This window comes from Athene cunicularia, assembly GCF_003259725.1.
Source record: "Athene cunicularia isolate RWA chromosome 4 unlocalized genomic scaffold, athCun1 chr4_part1, whole genome shotgun sequence".
NCBI lineage: Eukaryota > Metazoa > Chordata > Aves > Strigiformes > Strigidae > Athene > Athene cunicularia.
The window spans coordinates 35,902,638-35,926,607 of NW_020799098.1; the positions used below are offsets into that span (position 1 = coordinate 35,902,638).

At 35.9% G+C, this 23,970-nt stretch overlaps 1 protein-coding gene across 1 annotated transcript in view; it reads right to left on the reverse strand.

The window, feature by feature from the left end:
- Positions 1 to 23,970, reverse strand: part of TENM3 (teneurin transmembrane protein 3) — an 829,296-nt gene that overhangs the window by 381,171 nt on the left and 424,155 nt on the right. The window lies entirely within an intron of this gene.

The following is a 23,970-nucleotide window of genomic DNA, read 5'->3' on the forward strand; positions in this document are numbered from 1 at the left end:
CCCCCACCCCCCCACCTTCCTAGTGTAGAAAAACAATAACACTAAATAACCTATCACAAAGGATTTTAGTCTCTTTAAAAAGCTCTTTAAAATATTTGTCTAGCAAAGGTAAACAGCTAATCATTATACCTGTATTGTTCATTACTCTGTATTCCAAACCAAGGAGGGCACATTATTTTTCATTCATTTAATACTTTATCTGGTTACATCTTGCTTCTTTCCACCTGCTCCTGCACAACCCTTGTTTAATATCTGAGCTTTGTTGTCATGGCACAGGTGAGACTCTAAAGGACCAAAGGCTTTAAAGCAAGGGATATCAAGTACATTCCTACTACAAATTGCTAAAATCTCTTCAACTGTAAATGTCTTATAACCAATGCATACTTTCACTACAACTGAAAAAAGATTTTAACATACTGTAGAATAACACCCAGACTTATGCAGCTGATATAAAAGCTCAGCCATTTTTTGCTATGAGTTATGTTTTGTTTTAATTCTGAGAGATTCATTACTATTTCTAACCTTAGCCTATGCAAAGTAAGTCAAAGAGTCCAATTGTTTCCACAGAAAGTTGAACAACTTGTGCTTGTTCAAAAGGTACCCAATTCTGATTTTAAAAGTCTACCCGTTGAAGGCAGCTCTCCACTCTCTTGAAATACTGTATCAATATTTCACTGATATTTACAATTTGCAGTCTATTTTCACTGTGATTTTTTTTCCAAGGTCGGCTTCAAACATTATGCCTTGAAGTATCAGATATATCTCTAATGGAAGCTTTCTTATGTTTCTCCTTGAAGAACCAGATTGAATTTAAGTTTCTAATTGGAAGCCATGACTTCTAGCTTCACTCATTCCTCAGTAATTACTACAAAGTATCAACACTAGCCAAGAAAAACAGTAACAACCCAAGCCTTCTTGAGCTTGGCTACTTCTAGGATTTCTCTGTTAGCAAGTTCCGTATGTTTTCCTCATTTCAAAATACCTATTGTCAGGATAATCCAAGCTCAATTTTCTTCCACTGTTGCATTACTAAATCCGCTCTTGATACTTAGGAACTGAAAAGGTGTCAGTCTGCATCTCCAGGACAGACCATTAAACCTTCCTGTCTTAACCAAAACACATCACAAATCTCCTCCATATGCAAGCTTAAGAAAATGTCAAAACTGACAGTACAACTTAAAGATCAAGAAAAGAAGGAGTGGGGGGAGGAAGTTTACATACCTCATTAATACATATTAAAACAACCCCTCTTGTTACTGCTGGTTTTTGTGTATCATAAAAGAAGAATCAAGTGTTGTTACACAGTCTGCTAAGCATTTTTTATACCACTAAAACTACAACATGCTATAATAAATCTAATTAAAAGACAGTTTCTGACAGATAAGAAATCAATACGGATGCCTTTTGCATAACATTCATTTAAATCCAATACTCTTATCACAGAACCTACCTTTTAACAAGCAAACCTACCATGGAAATGTCATTTGTTTTGCAGGCTGAAACACAACTGCTTAAAATGTTTAAAGTTGCATACTTCATTTATGTACATTTCAGCCTTTTAAAATAGAACATTTTTATATTGTGGTCACAATTGGCTGTTGTCAGCTTTGTATATAAGATTTCTGCTTATAATGTATTTACATCATCTGAAGTAGTTAAATCAGGGATCCTGCCTTACCATACTCAGACTTTAAATTGTTTCACAATTCCCAATAATAATGCTCTCTAACCTCTAAAAAAAACCCTGAACAAAATCAGAAAATAGAATACTTTTATATGCCATTCTTCCGTTATTTATTTTGCATTATTTATAAAACCCCAAAAATCAAACTGTGTGGTCAAACATTGAGTGCCAGATAAACCAAGCAACAATAAACAAAAGTAATTAATCTCTGAACCTTATTTCTGTCAATACCCAAATATTTAGAAAGCAAATCTCATTTCTATTAAATATGATTATTTCAGCTAATCTCAAACCTCAAAACACTCAAACATATTTATTTGGTTTTTTAAGTCATGACTATCTTTCTCTTGAGATTCTGACTGAGGAGTTTTCACTGAGTAATTTAGCAGCACTTCTCTCCCCAATATTGGGCTGAGGATACCTAGGAATCTGTGCCAAATTAGCAACAAAATCCTCCCCCTCTCACCAAACACACCTATGACCCATTTATTACTAACATTTCCCTCCTCCTTTTCAAACTTTTTTTCACCTTTAGTCACAATGATTCATCTTTTTCTCTCTGATCAAATACAGTTATAATGACCAAACTTTAGTCTGAGCCCATTCCCTCAGGCTAGCTTCACAAACTCAACGTTTCCTCACTCACTGTACAGCAATTATTTCCAACTAGTTAAACTCATAAATTCTTACTTTTAATTAAAATATGCATTAGTGAAATACACTGAAAAAACAAGCACATCTCTTTAAATTTCTTTTTGAAACCAGGATCATGGTGTGTTTCATCAACAACAAAATATGGTCACACAACCAAATTTCTAAGAGAATTAAAACTTTTGACTTTTTTTTTTTTTTTTTTTTTTTTTTTTTTTTTTTTTTTTTTTTTTTTTTTTTTTTTTTAATGAGTTATTCTCTAAGCTTTCTGAAATGGACTGAACAGTGAGTACTCACTTTCAGTTGACACACTGTCAGCTACTTGTATTTGGGGTTTTTTGCAGACAAGGTTTGCATAATATGACGTGTCAAATAGGCCTTCAACTAGTGTAGACAGGGAAGAAAGAGGCAGCAGAAATGATAGGAGGAGTAAAGTGCCTCTGTATCATGTAAAACAATTGCAGGTCATATACTGATTCTCACGACAGATGATGACCTCATGGTTGGCAGGTCCCCCACAAGAGAGGGCCTCAGTATTTACAGAAGTTAATGGAAGCTCCATGGACCATTTGTGCTGGAGGTGCTGGCCAAAGCTGCTGTAAAGCCATCACCATCATGCGCTGGAAATCATCTACCACAGTCCATGCAAATTGCTCTAGACAACTCTTTTCAAGAAGCCACTGACAATGGTGAATTATTTGGACATGTTGGGCCCCTGACTACTCTAAAGTATTGTGATACCAGCACACATTAAAGTGTGGGCCAAGAGGTATGTTTTGAAATGCAAAGCATCCCTCCTTCCTTGGACACAAGAGGTGCATCACCATCAAATCTTGTCCTCCACAGTAAATTCAGTACTTGGTTCTTAAATGGATCATTGCTTGCTCCTAGTTTGCTAAGTACAATGAAAATATTAAAATCCCAAAGGTTTATTTTGTCATGAAGACATTTTTGGTGTTGACAGGACAGCATTTTAGATGGGAGGTAGTTCCTTCTTGAAAGGCTCACCCTTTCAGTAACATTAAAATCAAACAAAGAGCACAGTAATTTTTTTAGTATATATCTTTCAGATAAACCATGGTGTGGTAAAACAAAGAAAAAAAAAATAGAGTACACTGTCAGGGATCCTAACATCCTTTGTTTTCCACTCTACACAATGGTGAGCCAGGTAAATCAGTGAGCAACGTCATGTCCCATCATAACAATTCCACCAACAGATTATATAATTTGCACCTAATAAATACTTCTGTTTCACAATATACACTGAATTCATTCCAATCCATAATTTCTTAATTTTATTTCCATTGTTTTCTTGTCACCCTTACCCAAACTTTTGGGTATAGCTTTTAATATTTACAACCTTCAAACTTCTGTACTTATAAACACTTAGTCCCTATTTATATTTCCTTTCATAATTTATGTTAAGATTTGTAGTTTTTTCTTCTTAGCCTAACCATTTACTGTAATAGACGACCAAGACCCAATCTGGCACCAATTTCATACAATTACCTTCCCCTTCCCTTCTAATCATTTATACGTTTTCTTCTCAAAAACTTTTAGTATAACTTCACTGCTTGTATATTTCAAAATTTTGCAATAAAGTGTAGATAACCAAATTGTAGAGTAAATAGTGTCTTATGCTATTCCTAATGAATTTTCACTTTATTCATATGTGCAGGGCATAAACAAAATCTTGACATTCTAAAGAAAACATAGCAAAAGTTTCAGATTTTCAGGGATAAACAGAACTTTAAAAGGTGACAAAGATAATTCAGGGCCAAAAGACAGCAACAGAAAATTGAGATTTTTACATGTGCATTATTAAAATATCTATAAAATTAAAAAAAAAATCAAGTCAGATAATTCATCAACAAGATAATTTAGAAATGGTAGCAAAACGCAATCAGTATCATTCTGAAGTCATTGAAGGACTACAAACAAGAGCATGGTTCACTAAGAGCAAGAATAGTTTCATATCAACAGTTTATTAGTACAGTACTCTAGCCTAAAGAAATATATCTATGAAGATGCGAATTACATACACAACAAAGTGCAGGAAACAACAACTTGCTCATTAGGGAAATCTAGCACTGCCATATTGTGCAAGTATCAACAATATTACATCTAAATCTTGCAATCAACTGATGATTCAAACACTGTGTTTTTATGTTTAAAAAAATGAAGTAGAGAGAAATATTGAAAAAATAATGCCCTTTAATACATTCATACTTGTATCACTGAAAGCAACTTGTGAGAAGAAAGCCTACTACTAAGTAATGGGTGTTCTAAAATTTGGCTCTTTCACCTGATCATTTTTGTTTTCATAGAAGTCTATACTTTGTTTACTCACTGCTCAAGTGCTAACCAGGTAGGAGAACTTGGATAACACCTCTAATCAAAACAATTGCTAATATCATCTGTTTGCAAATTCAGAAGCAGCATGAACATTTTGAACGCACACTCTAAGCAATGCTGTTTTCTACATTTGTCCCTTGCACTCCTAACTGAACTGGGTCCCTATGACCTACTTTCAACAATACTGAGAGTGAGTAATAAAAAGCAATGCCAAGGCATAATAGATGGCAATCAGGATTATCAGAAAAGGCAAAAACAAGACAAAAAACCCCCCACCAAAACTCAACCTTTATCTTGATATGCTTGCCACAAAAGGTAAGAAAATTGTGGGGTTTTGAGATACCTGTAATTCAGAACTGCATTTGGAAATTGAGACTCTTACTAGTGTTTTGTTAGTGGAAACAATGCTTTCAGAGTGAGAAGCTGATATAACAGAATGACATTAAGTCCAAGTAAATATGTTCTATATATAACGGAAAGTGTTTTTTATACTAGCAACGTACTGTCATGCAACGTACACACAATGAGATTTTCACCCTGATATACCATACACCTATTAAGTAGGAGCACATTTTTACATACTCTTTGTTCTTTAGTTCTTTTACACAAAGATCAGATATCTCAAAAAAATCTTTCTGCAAATCAGAAATCCAGAACACCTTTGCAATATTCTTCAGTTTTCATCATGAAAAGGTGTGAAATTTCAAGTTAAATTCAGCAAAATTCAGGACCATGCTCTACTGACTGCTAAGGTTTTGGTTCAACTTGGCTGTACACTGCAAGTGGGTCTGACTGAGCAGGCATTATGTAAATGGATGGACTTGAATAAAAGGCAGCTCTCAGGTATTAATCCAAGGCCTGGGGTGCTTTCAGAGTAGGCTGGAGACAATCCCAGACACCTGGCTTTTGAAAGACCACTGAGGGAATATGCAAGGGGAAAGGGGGAGGGCAGGTCAGTAAAAGCATCCTGAAATGAAATTTAACTAAATTTAAGCCTGTCTTAAAGTGTCTGGGTCAGCAGCCTTGGAAAAGTTTCTTTTTAGCTAACAGATGCTGAAATACGCTTTTCTATATATCTCAAGGACACAAAATGATTTCCAAAGCAACACATATTACATACTTCAGGATTCAGCAAGAAGTACTACCTGGAAACAAGAGATGTTTTTAACTGTAGGTTTAGAATACATTTTGCCTTGGCAGCTTTCAATATTTACAGTCCCTACCTTGGAGTGGTTAAGCCTTTCTGGAAAAGAATCAAAAGCAACTGTGCCATTTGAATTGTTGAGATGCAAATGTGAAGAGCATAAACTTGGCTATCAATTGGAAAAGCTACTGTTAAATAATCATGAACAACCAGGAGTTTAAGCTAGACTGGACAGATGATTTTTAAGGTGTTTTTCTTGACACTCCTGAAGTAGGCTAAGTCAGACTATTTGCTATTTTTTCTTTCCATGATTTTCTTTTAATCAAAATTATCATATAGTCTCTTTACCTATAATGCTTCTCTGTGTTACTTCCCTTCTATAGAACTGATTCTCCATTATTTATCCCTTTTAGGTAAGTTCATGACTACTCCTTCCTCCCAATCATTTTGCTGTTATCTTCTCACTTAGTCCCCTACAACTTCTACATATTCTTCACCTGGTGCAGACATATGGTTGCCTGTTTGGTTCTCCCCTCTAGCAGCTCTGGGGAAGTGGCCCGTGCACACACATCTTAGCTCCTGATCAACAAGCCAACCAGCAGCTCTGCAACAGTCACAACATCTGCTGCCTCCCAAATACCTGACCAAAAGCAAATGACTCCAAAACCAAAGAAAGGACAAGAAGCTACTGTGGGGAGAAGATGTTGATGTCAATAAACCGAAACTTTTGGAAGCCTATCAGAACTACCTCATGTACTTGCCATCCATCAACTATTAGCTTGTTATGGGAAAAGGGTGCCACCTGGTGCCCAATCCATCTTCCTTTAACTAGTCACTTTTGGCTTTTCAATCCTTCTCCAGAAGTTCACCTGCTTCTCTACCTTGAGTCCCCCAAATTTAACAAACTCCTATAATCTCTCAATCCCATGCAAGTTTTCAGACCTTGAAATGTTTTCCATCATATTGTACCCTGAAAGGAACAACAAAAATGCAAGTAATGCCACAAACCAAAGCCATACACCTAAACAAGTTACCAAGTAAGAAATTTCTAGCTTGCTTATCCAACAGGGACCCCATATAAATCAACATGAAGACTTCTTGCTCAGTAATTAATCAGACAGTAGGGCCAGGATCATGTGTTGCCTCAAAGGATGGGGTGAAAGAAAACAGAATCATTAGATCTTTGCTTCAGATAAGCTGTTTTAAAAAATGAAACATTTTTCTTTTGTTATTTTGCTCGAGCTTTACTATACTACACCCAGCAAAACACTGCCTTTATTTCCTACAGTGCTGCTCACTGCTACCCCAACACAAATAAAAATGAAAGTAGTTATATTTTGATTCCTTGAGATGGATATTTAATGATTTCTTGTCTGTACAGGATGCTTTACCTTTGTACTACATAAAATATAAGGATCACACTGAGTCCAAAGTGAAGTTTCTGTCTCTGTTTATCACATGATAAATAATTTTTTTTGTGGGGATCTGCAATGAATAATAATCCATATGAAGTGCCCTAACTGGCTGCAAGACTCTCTGAGACTGCTTGTGAGTTGTAGGGGAGATACTTCCCTTCATATTTGCCCTTTTCTAATTCCAATGATGCAGCTGAAATTCAGGTTTATGAGATGTGAATGCTTTCTATTATTCTAGATTTTCACATCTCTCTGCTTCCCTCAGTCAGCTCAGTGGCTGTGGCCTAGAAAATGCACAGAGGCTCCAATGATTGGCAACTTTGATCTTCTGAAACTGTTTAGTAATAAATACAATATTCATGTGTTTGGGTAAAACACAGTTAAAGCAACAAAAATAAACCCCTTTTATTTATTGCAAAATGGAATTCCTACTTCAGTTGTCACACTGAATTGAGTATTTTTTTTCTTTTTTTTAAGACTCCTTTCAATTTAAAGACAAAATATTTTCAAATATTTATTTATACTTAGACTAACTTTGTGCATTTCTACATCCATCTTCTAACTACAGCATCTTGAGCGATAATGGGAATATATTTGACTTGTTTTATTATTACATTTGGGTTGCAAATGAACTTTAACCCAATGATGCCAAAAGAGTGCCTTTTAAACCAAGGTTTAAAGTAGTCTAGATGTAAAAAATAAAACACATATATACTACTCTATTATAAGCAAGATTATTTTCCCTTTTGTTTTGATAATTAAAATATTTTATTGGTTTGTTTCATTTCAGGGGAGACAGTCAAACCACCAAGAAAAATTCTATTTTCTCTACTGCTCTTTCAGAGATTAACACTAAATTAATAGTAATTTTATTAGACCTTTCCGTAGTCTTTTGCTGAGGCCTTAGTATAATGGTATTTAACAAGTGGCCATGTGCAAATAAAACATTTTTCCAGTTTCTACATGATTGTTCTGTATTTTAAGCTTGTAATTCTGTATTGTGCATATATGCACATACATGTGTAGTGTTATTACATAATACTGCATACACAAGTATTTATTACATGTATAATTGTGTGTAGCACACTAAATATACGGTTCTTATGAGATACTTAAAAAATATGTCAAATAATATCAAAGACTGCTCTGAAAAAAACACTGAAACAAAATTAAGAACTGTACCCTACTCATTCCTCTGAAATAGAAAGTCTAGAAAGGTGAATGACAAGTTAACTCACATGATATGCCTGCTAAATTTAACAGAAATACCTAAGTTCTTGGAGTGTCATAAGGCAGGTAATTGCAAAAGCAGAGTAGAAACTGAAAATCCCATTCCCTAAAAATGAGACAATTCTTTTCTAGTCTAAAGTACATACTCCTTTTTAAATGTCAATATCCAAATATCTCTTCCCTAGCTGTGAATTCATTTATCTATCCCAATCAGGTCATAGATTTTTCCAAAAGACGAGTACGAGGCTGTTTACACTTCATTTATTCAATACCTTAAAAAGAGCCAGTCTCTCTACCCTGATTAGTCATAATTTCCTGACCTATAGGATGATTAAATGATCAGCAGAGAACAACGTGAGTACTTTTATGGAGCAAACATATAAGAATCTTAGTATTAATAATATGGACAAAGTTTAAATTAGAAGAACATTACTAGCAAGTAATATTTTAAACCATTGCTAGTTATGATATCTGAGAAAAATAAACTGGGTTGGACTGGAAGTGAGAGCAGAAGCTCTGCTCTCTATTACTCCACTGCAGCCAATATCACACCAGACTATTTTTCTCTTCCTGTAATGCTGTTCCCATAAGGAAATCCATAGGCAGAGCTGACAGAAGATTCCTTGGCAGCACAACTTCTTTAGAAAGGCCAGCCAGCCACAACCAAAAAACAGAAGAGACAAGACATTGTTCAGAAAATACCCACGAACCATTATAATACCTTTTAACAGGCAATATTGTGTATAAATGATGAAGCTTACTATGTATCCAGTCATTAAAATTGAAGGATAACTATTTCCAACCAGAGTTCCCAGTTATATTTTATGAAAGCTAGAGCTTTAAAATTAATTTTGAAGTAAAAATGAAACAAATCTAAGAATCAAACAGCAAATATTGTTTGCCAAGAAAACGCAAATCATTGATTTTTTCCTAATCATCTAAAAACCCAAGTCAAATATAAAACATTTTTATATATCTTCTTAATGCAGCACATAACAAGCATCAGTGAAAACACTGCTTCAGTCACTTAGAGATTTACACAGTCTGTAATATGGCTGACTAATAAGATTCTATTACAGCTACTGATTGAATACATCTAAGAGATTGTGGGTTTAACTTGGAATAAGATCAAAATGCTTGCAGTTTTCAGATTGCTATTAGACACAATAATTATATGCTAAACTAATTACAACTAAAGCAAAACCTGATGTACAACTAATTAAATTTTACTGCATGAAAATAAAGCATAGTCCTTATTTAACACAGGGCACAGCTATAAATGTTTACGAACTCACCAGTCTGTGTATTTATTTCAAGCAAAATGTCTAGGTCACACTGACAAAGCTGGAAAGTGGCACAATTTGGACACCAAAGCTGGTTTTATAAAGTCATTCATATGCAAGACAATAAAAATCAGATGAACATTCCTAAAATTGTTGCTTATACTGCTAAGAAGCAAACCTAAATGAGAAATTCTCCATTAACATCCTATTTAATTTTCATGTAGATCTTCATTGCAGTTTTATAACAAGGATCAGGTTTAAATTTCAGAAGTAGATAAGCAACTTAGGAGCTTAAGTTCAAGGCTTAGAGCTAGATCTTTTTTAAAAGCCTATTCAGACCTATAAAGATGCTGACAGGCAGCTTCCACTGAATATGAAGTCAGATATTTCAGTTTAATATCCCACTACTTGACCAGTTCCTATATGGCAATGGTATTTTTAATTTTAGCAGAACACTAGCATGCTTGTACAAGCCTAAGTAAATAAATCAATGCTTCTAGCAGAAGAGAGCAAAGCAAGAGGATTTAGACATCAAGAAGGAAGGGTGAATATGATCTCAAACAGCAGAGAAAACAAAGGTTGAAAGAACCAGCTGGAATCACCAGACACTGAACTTAAGCAGGAATAGCCTATAGCTTTCTCCTGGTTTTACAGACCCTTTACAGAATACTGAAAACCGGTGTTCTCATTTTATTACTACCAAGCTATTTCTGCTGAGTTCATACCTCTGCTACATTTTTTCCTGTCCTCCTCCCCTTAGGAACCAAGAGCACCACCACCATATCATTTGTTCATGTGCTTCTTGATCTTGTCACAGAATTCTTGATTTCTTAACAAGTGCTGCACAATTTAGATATTTTCTTAACATAACTTACGCGAGAATTTAAGATTTCATTACAAAAAACACAGTAAATATCCCTCACAAAGAAAAATACGATCTTAAAGTCTTAAAAGCCAAAGGCAAACTAAAAACTTCCGTGTGCTCCCCTTCAATTCTGTCCCACCCACTATCAATTATACAGTCGCCATATGTAAAACTGTCCATCCCTTGAAATCGTGTACCTCTAAGATCAGTTTCCTACTAGAAATGTCTTGTAAGTATATAAATGTTTTAGGCTATGACAATTCTGAAAACTATCTTGCCTCTGCCCACACTGTATAAAACTTATCAGATGGCACAAGCCAAAAACGACAGAATGGAATAGTGAGGGGAAGGGGCTAGCATTTAAGTGATTTTATGTGCAGCATATTTAATTAACCCTGGCTTGTTAAAGGTATCTTTAGTCTTCTTACCCTATATAGTGCTGTAGGGCACTGTTAAGGTGTCTCCCCTCTTCAAAGCCATCTGGACTCATAAACATTATGGGAACTCAGTACCTTTAGAATATTTTTCTGACTCTTATGTTTGTTTGAAATTGGCTAACAGGTTCAAAATTGTTACAGTGGGACTGATACACGCATGGTAGGATCGTGTAAACTCCGTTTCTTTAGAAAACCAAGCTAAAAAATAGAAACAAGCTGAGGGAATAATAAAGCAAATGAATAAAAGAAAAGGAGAGTAGATATTTGAGATGCAAAACATTGTAGAGAATTTAAAAAACAAACAAAACAAACAAGGAGGAATTGGAAAAAAGAACAGAAAAATATGAGGAAAAAAGCAATCATGTATTTGCTTCAGTTACACCTATGCATTCTGCAGGCATATGCTTCCTATGGTTTAGCACATTTCACTGAAAAACATGCTGGTTTTATCTGAGCAGAAGAAAGGCATCTAACTATTGAACAAGCAGGGAAGTTAATAAAGCAGATATTCTGAAACAGTTTTATGCATCAATGCACTTGTATAACAATCTTTTAAATATAACCATGATCCCCTCCCTATTGAAGATTTTCATCAACTTGGTTCAACTTATTTGCAGCAGCCAGAAACACAAGGGGCTTGCTGCCTTAACTTTAATTTCCTAAAAAATGTTTACTTTCTTCCAGATGGCAAGATTAAATTACATAAACACTGTCAGCAAGTTGAATCCTCAAATGTATTCATTTCCAACACAGAAGCTTCAAAACCATCTATAATTTTGTTACTGATGTTTGGAAACAGCTGTAGCTGACATGGCTATGTGTTGTATATGTCAGCGTTAAAGGATTAAATATTCTTAACTCACAAAGGAACAAACCTGCTCTATTAGCAAGACAGTGTAAGGTACATCAGAGACTATTACTACAATAGAGATGTCTCATTAGTTCATTGATAAACAAAAAGGTCAAAGATGCTGTATTTGGCTTTCCTCGGCATAAATCCTGGGGGAGGGCTGGAATTTAAGACATAAGGGTATTTTTGAATACCACGTGATTTGAGGGACATACTAAGCTTACTTAGTGACTATAAAAAAAAAATATCTATTTTTAGATAATTTTATGCAATCTTAAAACAATGACATCATGCAGTTCTACAATACAAACTTTAGGAATAAAAAAAGATCTTTTATGTTCCATTTTCTTTTTGTGTTTATATAAAAACATAATTTATAGAAAAGATGTATCATATGAGTAAACCAAAGTTCATATTTATGAACAATCTTCCTTGGGAAGGTTCCCTAATATGACAGAATGCCCCAGGTGTTAGTGAAACTAAGAACTTGCTGATACTAGTTGTAACTCCTGGTATCTTCACTTAAGTCAGAATGCCAAAGGCCAGCCATCAGCTGCAAAGCTGTCTAGTTCAGTCTTCTGGTTAGAGGACTGATGGAGTGACAACTTGTCATCTTTAGGAAAAAAAAAAAAAAAAAAAAAGGCATTCTGACGGAGACAGGAAGGAAGGTGGCCATTCCACTTTGCTATGGAACAGACACTGACCTGCTTACTTGTGATCTCAGTGTGGCTGAGGGAGCAAGAACAGCTCCGGCTTTGACTGTGAATGAAATGAAAGGCAGCATTTTTATAAAATTATCTTACATGGATTAATTAAAATAATAAAGCCGTGGCTTTTTATGCATGCACTCTACACATACACACTTTATGTACACTGAGCACATACAGAAGTCTCAAAGCCCTGTTCTACACACATTTGTGACCCTACTATTTCATGGCATTTTCACATTAAGGTGAGTAGGAGATATAAGTAATGTTGACATTTTCTTGTCTACATTTATTTAAAAGAATCTCCTTTATAAAAAGTGCCTGATCCTAAATTGTCCGTGTCAATGGGAGCCTTCTCTCCAGCTTGAATGGGAGCAGAGGTAGGACACATTGCTGTGGAAAAATGGGAAGCAGAAGAAAAAACTGCATATGAGCAACAAGATTCTTGGTACCTTATCAGGAATTCTGTGAACTCTTGCAAAAATTACATGATGAATTGGGGCCACCCTAGAGAGTTCATCATTTCAGCACACACTGAGAACTCATTGGTCTTAGTAATACCGGAGATATTTTCTCCTTGAAGATGGCACAGCATTTTTTCCTCTTAAATATTTCCTGAGGTACATTTTAAAATCAACACATTTTTTCATTAGACTTTCATGTCTTCCCTTTTCCCTTACTTTTCAATTCAGTTTTTGCTATTGCAAGAAAAGCTGTTCTGTTTGTCTGCTTCTACTCTCCACTGAACACTTCCAACCCCTTTCAAGAGGTTGCATGATAGGGAGGATAAGACTCATTTTTCTCCCTTTCGAGCTTCACAGGTATTGCCAACCCACTTAATTCCAAGTTCAAATTAGATTTAAGATTTCATTTCCTCACTTTAACACATGAAGATCCAGGCTGTTCCTTTCTTCCCATCAATTTAGGGTACTGCCCTTGCAGCAGAGACACTGAAAGACGTATTCTGGGGCATCAAAATGAACATCAGCAGGAACAGACTGTTCCATCAGTTTCACCACCACTTTCCCACAGATGCAAGCTGTTACAATGCCCTGCCATTGGGAGGAAGTTGTCCTGTGGCAAAATGCTATATAATCACTATGATAAAGAAACAAAATTAATCTGCCTTAACTTATCTGAAATTTGGGGGGTTTTGCACGTGTGACATATCACACCAACTGTAATGCACAGTACCAATCTGGAGGAAGAAACGGGATAGAGTAGTGGAACATGTATCTCTAAATTATTAGCTTTCTTTGTGTTTATATACTTATTTAATTGCTTGCATGCTATATGAATAAGTAGAAATATCTTCTTAGTGACATAATACTTTACAAAGAATAAGCTGGTGATTTACAAATACTAGCTTTGCTTCTTTTAAAATCCAATATAACCCTATATATTTCTGCAATCTAAGGTAAAAAATGATGTTTACACAGAGTATTTTGAAACAGAAAAATGTAGACTCTGCAGAAGGCAGAGGCAACCTGATTTACAAAGGCAACAGCATATAAAATGACCCCTGTATCAAAGTTAGAGCAGATGCACACTTGCAAGGTCACTCTACCACTGCTGTTCAGACTAGGTCAGCTTTTGAAGACATATTACTTCAAACACACTTGTTACCCTGACGCAGACCTCACAGGCATACCTGTACCTTCATACTAGACACCTTAACTAAAACGTCCTTCTTGCTTAAGGAGGGCACAGTATCGTACACTGACAGTCCAATACTTACTTACATGCACAACATCAATTTCAGTTGGCTGATACTCTCACATTCAGACTTTTGAGTTACTAAAACAATCAACTAGCTAAACACCTCAATTCCTCACCTTGGGAGAAAATCCTACCATTTTACTAAAATTGTGGGGACTGACCTGCATCATTATGATTCACATGGGTGTCAGCAGATACAATCATATGGTCCTCAAATCTGGTGAAGTCTGAAAAACCATCTAATATAATTGCTTGGCATCAGTACCAGAACTACACAATTTCTTCTGTGGCCCCCTGCATTTGTTAACCCCATGCCAACTGAGCAAGCTTTTACCTCTGTCCTGAACACACCCACTCCTTGTGCAATAGCAGTAAGAAACTCCAGCTCCAGGAGTTCCTTGTGCAGAGCCCTTCTAGGCACTTCAAAGTCTAAAATGAGAAGTAACAACTACAATAGCTAAACTGGATCTCTAGGTACCACATGTTTCCCAGAAACAGGTATTACATTAAACATTTCAGCAGTGCTAAATGCTACATCAGACAGATGATCTGTACCTCACTTCGTAATACGAAGTACACATGAAAATGAGAAAGCTGTAAAAAAAAAACCACTAGAAATAATGGAGAAAAGAATAAAAGATTTAAATCAAATGGACATTGAGCCAGAGTAGCCTAAAGTTAAGCTGAAAGAGCCACAAAATAATCTAGCCATCCTTTTGGACAAATCAAAACCAGTCGTCTCAGACAGGAACCACAAATCAGTAATGATCAGCCAACAGTAGAAGAAAGAGAAAGGGCATTTCCTAGAACTGCAATTCTCTGACTCTTTTCTAGAGGACAATGCATTCATTCAAGTGCCTTCTGAACAGTGACCCACGAACCAAAGCAATTCACAAAGCTGCAGTTCATGATTCACAGTTCACTGTGGGCAAATGATTTTCTTCCTAAAGACAGTTTAAAAATCTTACTTCTCTAATCTTACTCTTCCAAGTTGCTCCAAGGACATAGCATAACTTAAATCAGAGGAAAGGTGATGGATGAAACATTCTTTCTGTTAAAGTAAACTGTCCTTAATCTCACAAAGCACAGGATGCTTTGGAAACTAAATGTTTTAAGCACTAAATGGGTATGCCTTTTTCATCTCAGTTGTTTTCTGAGAACTTTCTAAACATACAATGAATGCATCACCTGATCAGGAGTTCTCAAAAGACCTTTTTCCCCTATGAAACAATAATCCCTTCTGGTGAGCTGTATCCTCCATCCTTAGGCTTTTCACACAGGGAGGTGGAAGTGACAGATGCAGATTATGGACCCAAAGAGGCTGAGCGCTGCGCACAATCTTCCTCCAGCTCCAGGGGAGTACCACTCAACCAGGAGCTCGACCACCTCCATCCAGTCTCTTTCACCCCAGCACAGCTCAGCCACTGTTTGAAAGCGGGTTAACAATAACTACCCCAGTAAGTAAACTGGTAAGAGAAGGTAAAAAACCCATTAGGACTCAACAATATGCACACGGTCTGAAATACCACCTGTTCAGCCTGGGTTCACAAAAGGGAGAAAAAGCCAGAATTACCAGCGTTTTATTAGACAACAGTTTTATTCTTTTTTTGAATAGGTAACGCAGAGTGGTCCATGAGTGGAACACGCTGCTGTACATCATTATCTTTTCTTTCGACACTCCCTTACAGAGAAGCATGCTCTGACTTCAAATATTGTCAGTCTCTTTACCTCTCTAGTGTTTTCTGGATAAGTACCTCATCTATGAGACAATATCAAAATTATCTTAAGTTGCAACTATAAATATAAGAGTAAGCTTGTGATCCAGAAAGGGTACCTAAAAATTCACTAAAAATTTAATATTTAAAAGTTATTTCTTTCTACTAGCAGATCTTAAGTCATATATATAGTTATTAATGCACATTTTTATATTTCTGAGGAAATGGGAGGAGATTAATTTTATACTAATTTTAACTGTGATCAATACAAACCTATGAAGTCATCTACCTAATAACAGTTTTGTAACACCAAACAGACTTCTATTACCCAAATTAAACCATGTTCTCAGTCAGTGACTAGATACGAAACATTTCACTTCCATGACTTTTTTAATCTTTGGTTCACAGCTTTATAGGGTAAGATGCAACTAAGAAAAAAGCGAACAATCTACATTTAGAAGGCGTACTGTGCACCTTCATGGGAACATTTTTGAGACTACTTAATATAAGGATATGTCTGTGCTACCACGTGCTCTTAAAAACATTCACTGTTTTCACTGATGGCAGCAGCAAGGAACTCATAGTATTAAAATGTGTGAGCTGCTGAGACTGTCACCTAACAACATGGTTAGTCAGCACCTCGTTTCTTCAAATATAGCCAGCTCTGCCTGAAAATTTAATCATACTGGAATTAGGAAGCAACTGTGGTGGGTGACTTTCAAAGCAAAGGAATTTAATGAAAATATATTCCTCTTCTAAAGCCTGGCCATATTTGAGGACGAGCAACTCAATACCACAGCATGACACATTATCTTCATTCTATACAGATGTGTGACTGCCTCCAGAAAACTGTAAGACAAATTAATGCACCAAGTCAAAACTTGCAGGCAAGCCAAAAATAAGCCTATCAAGAATATGAACCCCCTTCCATACAGCCTAATTAGGAGTCAGATTATATGAGGTTCTACTGTAAGTGCTTGTGGTCCTACAAGCAAATCATCTTTCATTGCCTCAGTGTTCAGGTCTGTAAAATAAGGGTAAACTTCATAGGTTTTATCACACCTAATAAACTCCACTGGTAACTTCTATTCATGAAATACTGAAAAGGGTTTGTAGTGACAGTTGTGTTTCAACCTGTAATGACAGCAGTCATTCTGCTCTTGCTGTGGGGAGACAAGCACTCACGCATTTAGAGTGCAAGCCCAGGATACCTGTGCATACAAGAATAATGTGCTGAATTACATCAGAAACACAGTGCCACTACCAACATGAGAAATGATTTAGTTTTTTAATCTACTATATTTAATTTTGGAACTGTTTACTTTTCCACATTATTTTCATTTTGTATTTCTTCCCTTTGCATCTACAAAACCAGCCCCATGTGATCCAGGACCACAATCTGACCCAAAACTCAAACTGGCAACTGTTCCTTCAGAGAGAAAGACAAAAGTCAGATACAAAAAGGGATGTGCACACTTAAAACTCAGATTCAGGCTAGGATGTAGGGTAACATCCCTTACAAGTAGAAAGTGCCCACATTTTGCCCATCCTAACTTTTTAATATATATGCATTCATGTTGTAGTTGCATGCTCACTTTTATCCCATATAATCCCTTTAAAAAGTGCATTCCCATCCTTCTTAGCAATTTCTTATTCACAGCTTTGGCTACTGATTCCTTCCTCTTGCATGCCAGCACTAGCAACTGTACTGTGGCACTAAAAGACAGTTTGCAAATTGAGCTATCAAAGACTAACTCAAAATAAAGAAAAAGGAAAATTAACTTAAGGAGGAAAAAACCCCAATAATCTTTCAGACAGATAAATTTTGGCTCAGCCCAAAGGCATACCAGTACTCGTGTCAGCACCAGAGCACTGGCAAGAATGAAGAAAAAGGACACTTCTGGCAGATTAAAGGAAGCTGTAAGTTTCCCTTTCCTCAGATGCATGCCCTAAGCATCAGGCTGCAGTGACACATCCCCTTTTCTTTGCCCTCTTCTGATCCAATTAATCTTTAAGTTCTTCATGGGAAACAGAACAAGAGGAAAAAATAAAAGCATCAGCATCATAACCTATAGCTAAGTGATTATGACCTTCTCTGGGAAAAAACAGGAACTTAAGTGTGCCACCTCAAAATGGCAAGGCTGCACAAGGCATAACCGTAAGTCCATCACAGGATGCAGAATTACCTGCTGTCACATCAGCTGGTATTAAAGGGTAGGGTTAAAGTGTGAAAACCCCTGTGGTCCCCTTATATATCCATGTCTGGAAGGAGAAATAGGTGGGCAGAGGGAAAGCTGCATAAATAGCTGCATCTCCTCTCTTGCAGCCCTGAAGCCCAGCCTTAAATGATCAGCAACGACTTTGGACAAAGCTGCATTATGAAATATGGTTCTCTTTCAGGTTTGTTTCTCAGACAAAACAATCAATTCCAGGCTACCCTTTCCTTGAAAGCTTGAGAGGCACAAGCCACCAACATGAGCACTGATAGCACTGATACTATACTGACAGCAATTGTTTTTTTAAAAAAGCTTGAATACAGAAAAGCATGGTCTAGAGAAATCAGTCCTCTTATGTTCTCTGTAAACAAGTGCTGATTGCTGAGACATCTCTTCTGCTGCTGGTTGAACTCCTGGAGATGACTGCAGTTCAATTACAGAGCAAGGGAAACTCAGTATTGTTGCTTTTCCTTCTATAAAACAGTATGTATGAAAAAAAAAAAAAACCCAAACACGTGGCACTACCATATATGCAGGCACACATACAGTTATTGGAGGGGAAAAAAAGAAAAGGCAGTGTTGTACTTCAATTTCCTCTCCTTTATTTAAGGTTTCTTTTGGTTAGCCTACTCCCAAAAGTTTTCTGCGGTGATGCTGAGTGGGAAACAAAGCAATTCACAGAGAAGAAAAACATAAGTTGCAAACCCCATTTCTAGGAACTCCTTTTCTTCTGTAAGTGCTTCTAATTTAATAAGATGGGAAAACGTAGGTGGTGTGCTACTCCATTTTTAAAATAATAAACTGAAAAGGCAGAACTATCCTCCTTATACTCCTGCCCTGCACCTACCACTATGCTGTGACTGCCTGCCGAACTGGGTCAGTGAGCTGACTACCAACCTGGTGAAAAATAAATTAAAAAAAAACCACCAACAAACTGAATGGTTATTTTTCAACAGTATCACTGCTCTGAATTCAGTATACAGCCAAGGAAACAGCTGAGCTGATACAAGGGAGAGGGCAACAGAGCAGAGGACAGGCTGTAAAGGGTGCAGGGTGGCAAATGTTTATTTTTAAAGAAAGTATTGGCAGCTTATAAAAGCTTAAAATGTTAATCAAACCGAAGCCTTACTGCTTTTTAAGACCCTTATGAACCGCCATAGAAGAGATGAAAGAACAAGCAGTTCCTGTGCTTGTCACAAAAATCGTATAACCCATCTTCTGGAAGTAGAAATTGGTATCTAACAGTCATTTTCAGCCATCAGGGAGAAATATAACAGGGCTTGGTGAAACAGTCATGCAATAGACACAGTAAAGTAGGAAGAAGAAATATTAAGAGCAAGCTTTCAGAACCCAAGTACTTTTGATTTGTAGGATATGAAATTAAACTAAATGTTAGCAATGTTATGAGGAAAAAAGTCTACAATCATAGTCTACTTATATTCTTGAAAATATTGATGAACTGGAAGAGTTTTAATAGTTAGATGTACTTAAGCCAATATTTTCACCTTTTCTAATTTAAAATTCTTTGAATTGCATTTAGCAAAAATATTCAAAATAGTAGAAGATACAGTGCTTATCAGTTCATCTGTTTATAATGAAATAATGCATAAATTTTTCCCCCGAAACAATATCAAGGCAAGCTTTAAAAACATATATGAAAACTTCTACATATTTGCAGCAAGATTGTTTCTAATATGCAGTTCATGTACGTTAATGTAGAAGTCAAGGTCTTATCTAGACCTGGGAACAATATCAAAACTAAAAATTGATAATTAAACAAGAGTCTGGAAATATCTATAATGTGATTTTGGTTATAACATTAAAAAAATAAAGCAAAACTGGAAATAATTATTTCAGTTCCAGTTAAAGAAAACCTGAACATCCACACTATTTTTACAATGCACTCATAGCTGTTGATGCGGTATTGGTTGAGGCAGTATGTATGAAATCCATCTGTTTAGCTTAGATCACTAAACTGAGCTTATGCTTTAGGCATCTCACAAAGCAGTACTACTGCAGTAAGTGTCCAACTTTCAAAGCAATGGAGAGAAGGTCATGACATGCCTTAAAGACCTTCACAAAGATAGCCCGTTTGGGTGCCTAACCTCAGACAGGCAAGATCCCTTGTAGGCTGTTTCATTTATTTTCCTTCATTGAGTGGGTATAAAACTGAAGCACTGCAGAAAAAGTGCTTCATAAGGCACCTGCCTTTAGGTTTCAGTTAACTGCTTGTGCTCAGTGGACTATATATAGTCCACACCATTTCCAGTTTAGTTACCTAATTGCTGTTCAATTCCATGTTAAGTAAATGCTTTAAAAATCTAATCTATAGATTGCAAGTGTTTTACATCAATGGGATATCTGGTGATGCAGCCTTGGTTTAGGCATTATGTGCTACATGAAAGCAGAGTCTTCACATCCAGAAAGTTGAGAGTTAGCGAACAGGGGGGGTGGTAATTATTTATTTAATTAATGTTATAAACCCAGTATTGTAGCTTGCTACTCTTGTCCATTCTGTAACAAACCACATTAAAAAAACTTTAGGAAAAAACCTACAGATTTGAGACTCTCATATTAAGTCCATTAATATCATCTTTAATCCAGTCTCATAATAAAAATCTCAACAAAAAGCTGTTAACATGGGTTCTAAACATGATGTTGCCCATAAACAGTAATGCTAGCTATTGCGCACTTAATATAAACCGGTAAACTTAAATTCTATCAGGTTAGCGTTGTGTAATAATTAGCAGGTGTGTATACTAAAATGAAGCTAGTTTCTTCTTTCTTAATATTTAAATTAAGCGTATCAATTTTCTAGCACAGAGCAACTTAACACCTTAACACCTAACAGTGATTCTAGAGTTTGAAATAGATGCTGAAAAAAAGACTTTTTAATAGAGTTCTTTTTTGTGATTAACATATTAAGAAAGCGATAACTTCCAAAGGTAAGATAGCTCTTTTCAAGAATTATCTTGACATTTCTCACACTGAGGGTCTTCATTGTGCTTGTCTACTCACACAAATCCTGTTGATGAGTTAACAGGAACTATATTATACAAGTAGGGTGGATAAAAACTTACTCCTACAACAGGTTATAAAATAATAACATCAGTTCATTTAAACTGATTAAGATTATTCTAATAAAGGAATTTAAAAAATGAATAAAATTATTCCAACTCTGAGCCCATTAAATCAAACTATTTTTGCAAATGTGGTCAGTGGAATTAGCATCACTGAACTCAGGTGGGATGACCAACTAGTAAATTCAACATCCCCAAGAAGGATTGCAAGGAATGCAGCCAGCAAGTGTGGAATCGCAGAATAATTTAAGTTAGAAGAACTTCTTAAGGTCATCTTGCCCAAAATCCTGCTTAAAGCAAGTCTAATTAAATCAGGTCTGTGCTAGTAAACAGTCTTAACTTCTAAGTCAGGAAGCTAGAAGCAAAGTGCTTATTAGGAACTGTCCCAAGAACACGTCACCAGTCTTAACTTGCACAACCATGCCCAGAAATTGTTGGGGGGAACACAAATCAGGACACATCAAAATGTTGTAAGGACACTCTTTAAGAGGAATTAAGCCATATAGATGATTGTGTCCCAGCATGTAAAGGTACAGGGTGGTATTTAATATAGTAGTGTAGGCATAACCTCATCGTGCCCCCTTTTGAACAAGTTTGCTCTCTTGTGTGGTCCAGCAAACAGTCATTGGACTTGCTTATTGGAAATGCTGGGGGTAGGGGTGGAGGGATGGAAATTACCTTAGATACATTTAACAATATGGTTTGACAGAGGAGCAGAGTGCAGTCAGACAGCTCATGCTTTATCGTCTCTGTAAAAACTGAATGGTTCACCAACTAATTTCTACTCAAGTATTTACTAAAAAAACCCACAATGTAAAGGTAGACATATCAAAGGTTATGGTCATGGTGTGTAAGCCTGTATCAAGAAAAAGAAAGATGAAAAAAACCACGCTGATTATTCCCAAACTCTCCTCCTCTTAAACAGACTATCCTCTGAAAGCAATGAGCCTAAGTTTATATTCCACTGATCACAGGCACAATGACTATTCACTACATGGTCTCATTGAAGTCCCTGGAACTACCAACTGAATAGATTATTTAGAGATTTTCAGAATTTGACTCAACAACAAACACAGCAAAACCACCCAATTTCCTATTTCTGTCCTAAAGTCACGCTTAAGAATTCAGAAGCTGAGTTCAAGAAAATCTGTATGTCCTATAACTCACATGATAAAAACATAACACTTGTAATTGAAGAAAAACTGATGTACTCACAGGTAGAAAAATAAATAATAAAATAGTATTGTATTTTCTGATTTCTTTGAAAAATTAGGCTTTCTAATGAAAAAATCAAGACAATTCTACTGGCATTTTAACTCTTCCTGAAAAAACAAAATCTGATTCAATAATGATCACAGCAAAAGAACCAACAGAAAAGTTTGCAGCACATAAATAAATGCAAAATATTCTGCTCTAGATTGCTGAATAAATTCAAATGAGTGTTGCCATTGTGACTGAATTAATTTGTTATTTTGGATCTCAGGAATGAGACCTCCTGATGATGACATATTATGGGGAGAGCAGGGGGGGGACATCACGACTCATCCCTCTTTCAATGACAGTGTTTAAAATCTCTAACAGAGTTAAAACATCTTGTTTCCCAAAAAAATACTTATGTAAAACACTAGAAGATATTAAATTTCTATTACTAATTCTGCACTGAGAGTTGACTTATGCAGCTAATATTAAATTTAGAAATTAAATACATATCCATATTGTATGCAGCCTAGCTGGAATTCACTAGATTAAACATACTAATTAATTTGGTCATGGTGTGTTTTGTATTATAATTCAGCATTTATTTATGAGGCCCACATATTCAGTTTACTGAATTTAATGACTGCACTATTCTTAAACATATCATTAAAAGTGCTAACATTTGGTATCATTAACCCTGTATCATGCCACAATTAACATAAAATTATCAAAAGAATAAGCAGCCATGCATTTTCAAGCCACTTAAAACATTTCTAAATGTAATTATAACTATTTCATGCTAAGTAAAATTGATATTTCATTTTCACTCAAAGATATTCACTCAAGAGAGAAAACAAAACCCCAGCATTTCTGATCGCTTATTACTTTTAAATTTCCTGTAGAGCACAGTCATTCATAAATGTATTTCTGGGTTATCACACATTTAGAATAGAATGCTGCCTCTTATTCACTGCAATAAATATGTGAAAGATGAGAACAGGCAATAAACATGAATATTTTGTTATAAGATGGCTCTTGTTTTGTGGTCTAATAATACACAAATGACTGAAAAACTTTCTGAAAGGTAAGAAGCATTTCTACTCCCAACACTCACTGAGATGTCACTATGGACCTCAGTCCCTAAGTATTTCAGGGGTTTGTCGATATGTTGACACCTCCCAACATACTGGCCTCTGCTGAAATAACACACTCTTGCAATTGTCAGACAAACCAGGGGGAAAGAAAAAAATCCTTCTATAATTTTGTAGTTATACGTACTAAATCAAACTGTATTGAATGGTCAACACACACACGTATATTTTTAAAAGCTGCCAGGAAAGCTTTTCATTCATCTGCCAGCAATATATATAAAAATCAAATTATTACTTCTGAAGATTAGACAATTAAAAATGGTACATGTGT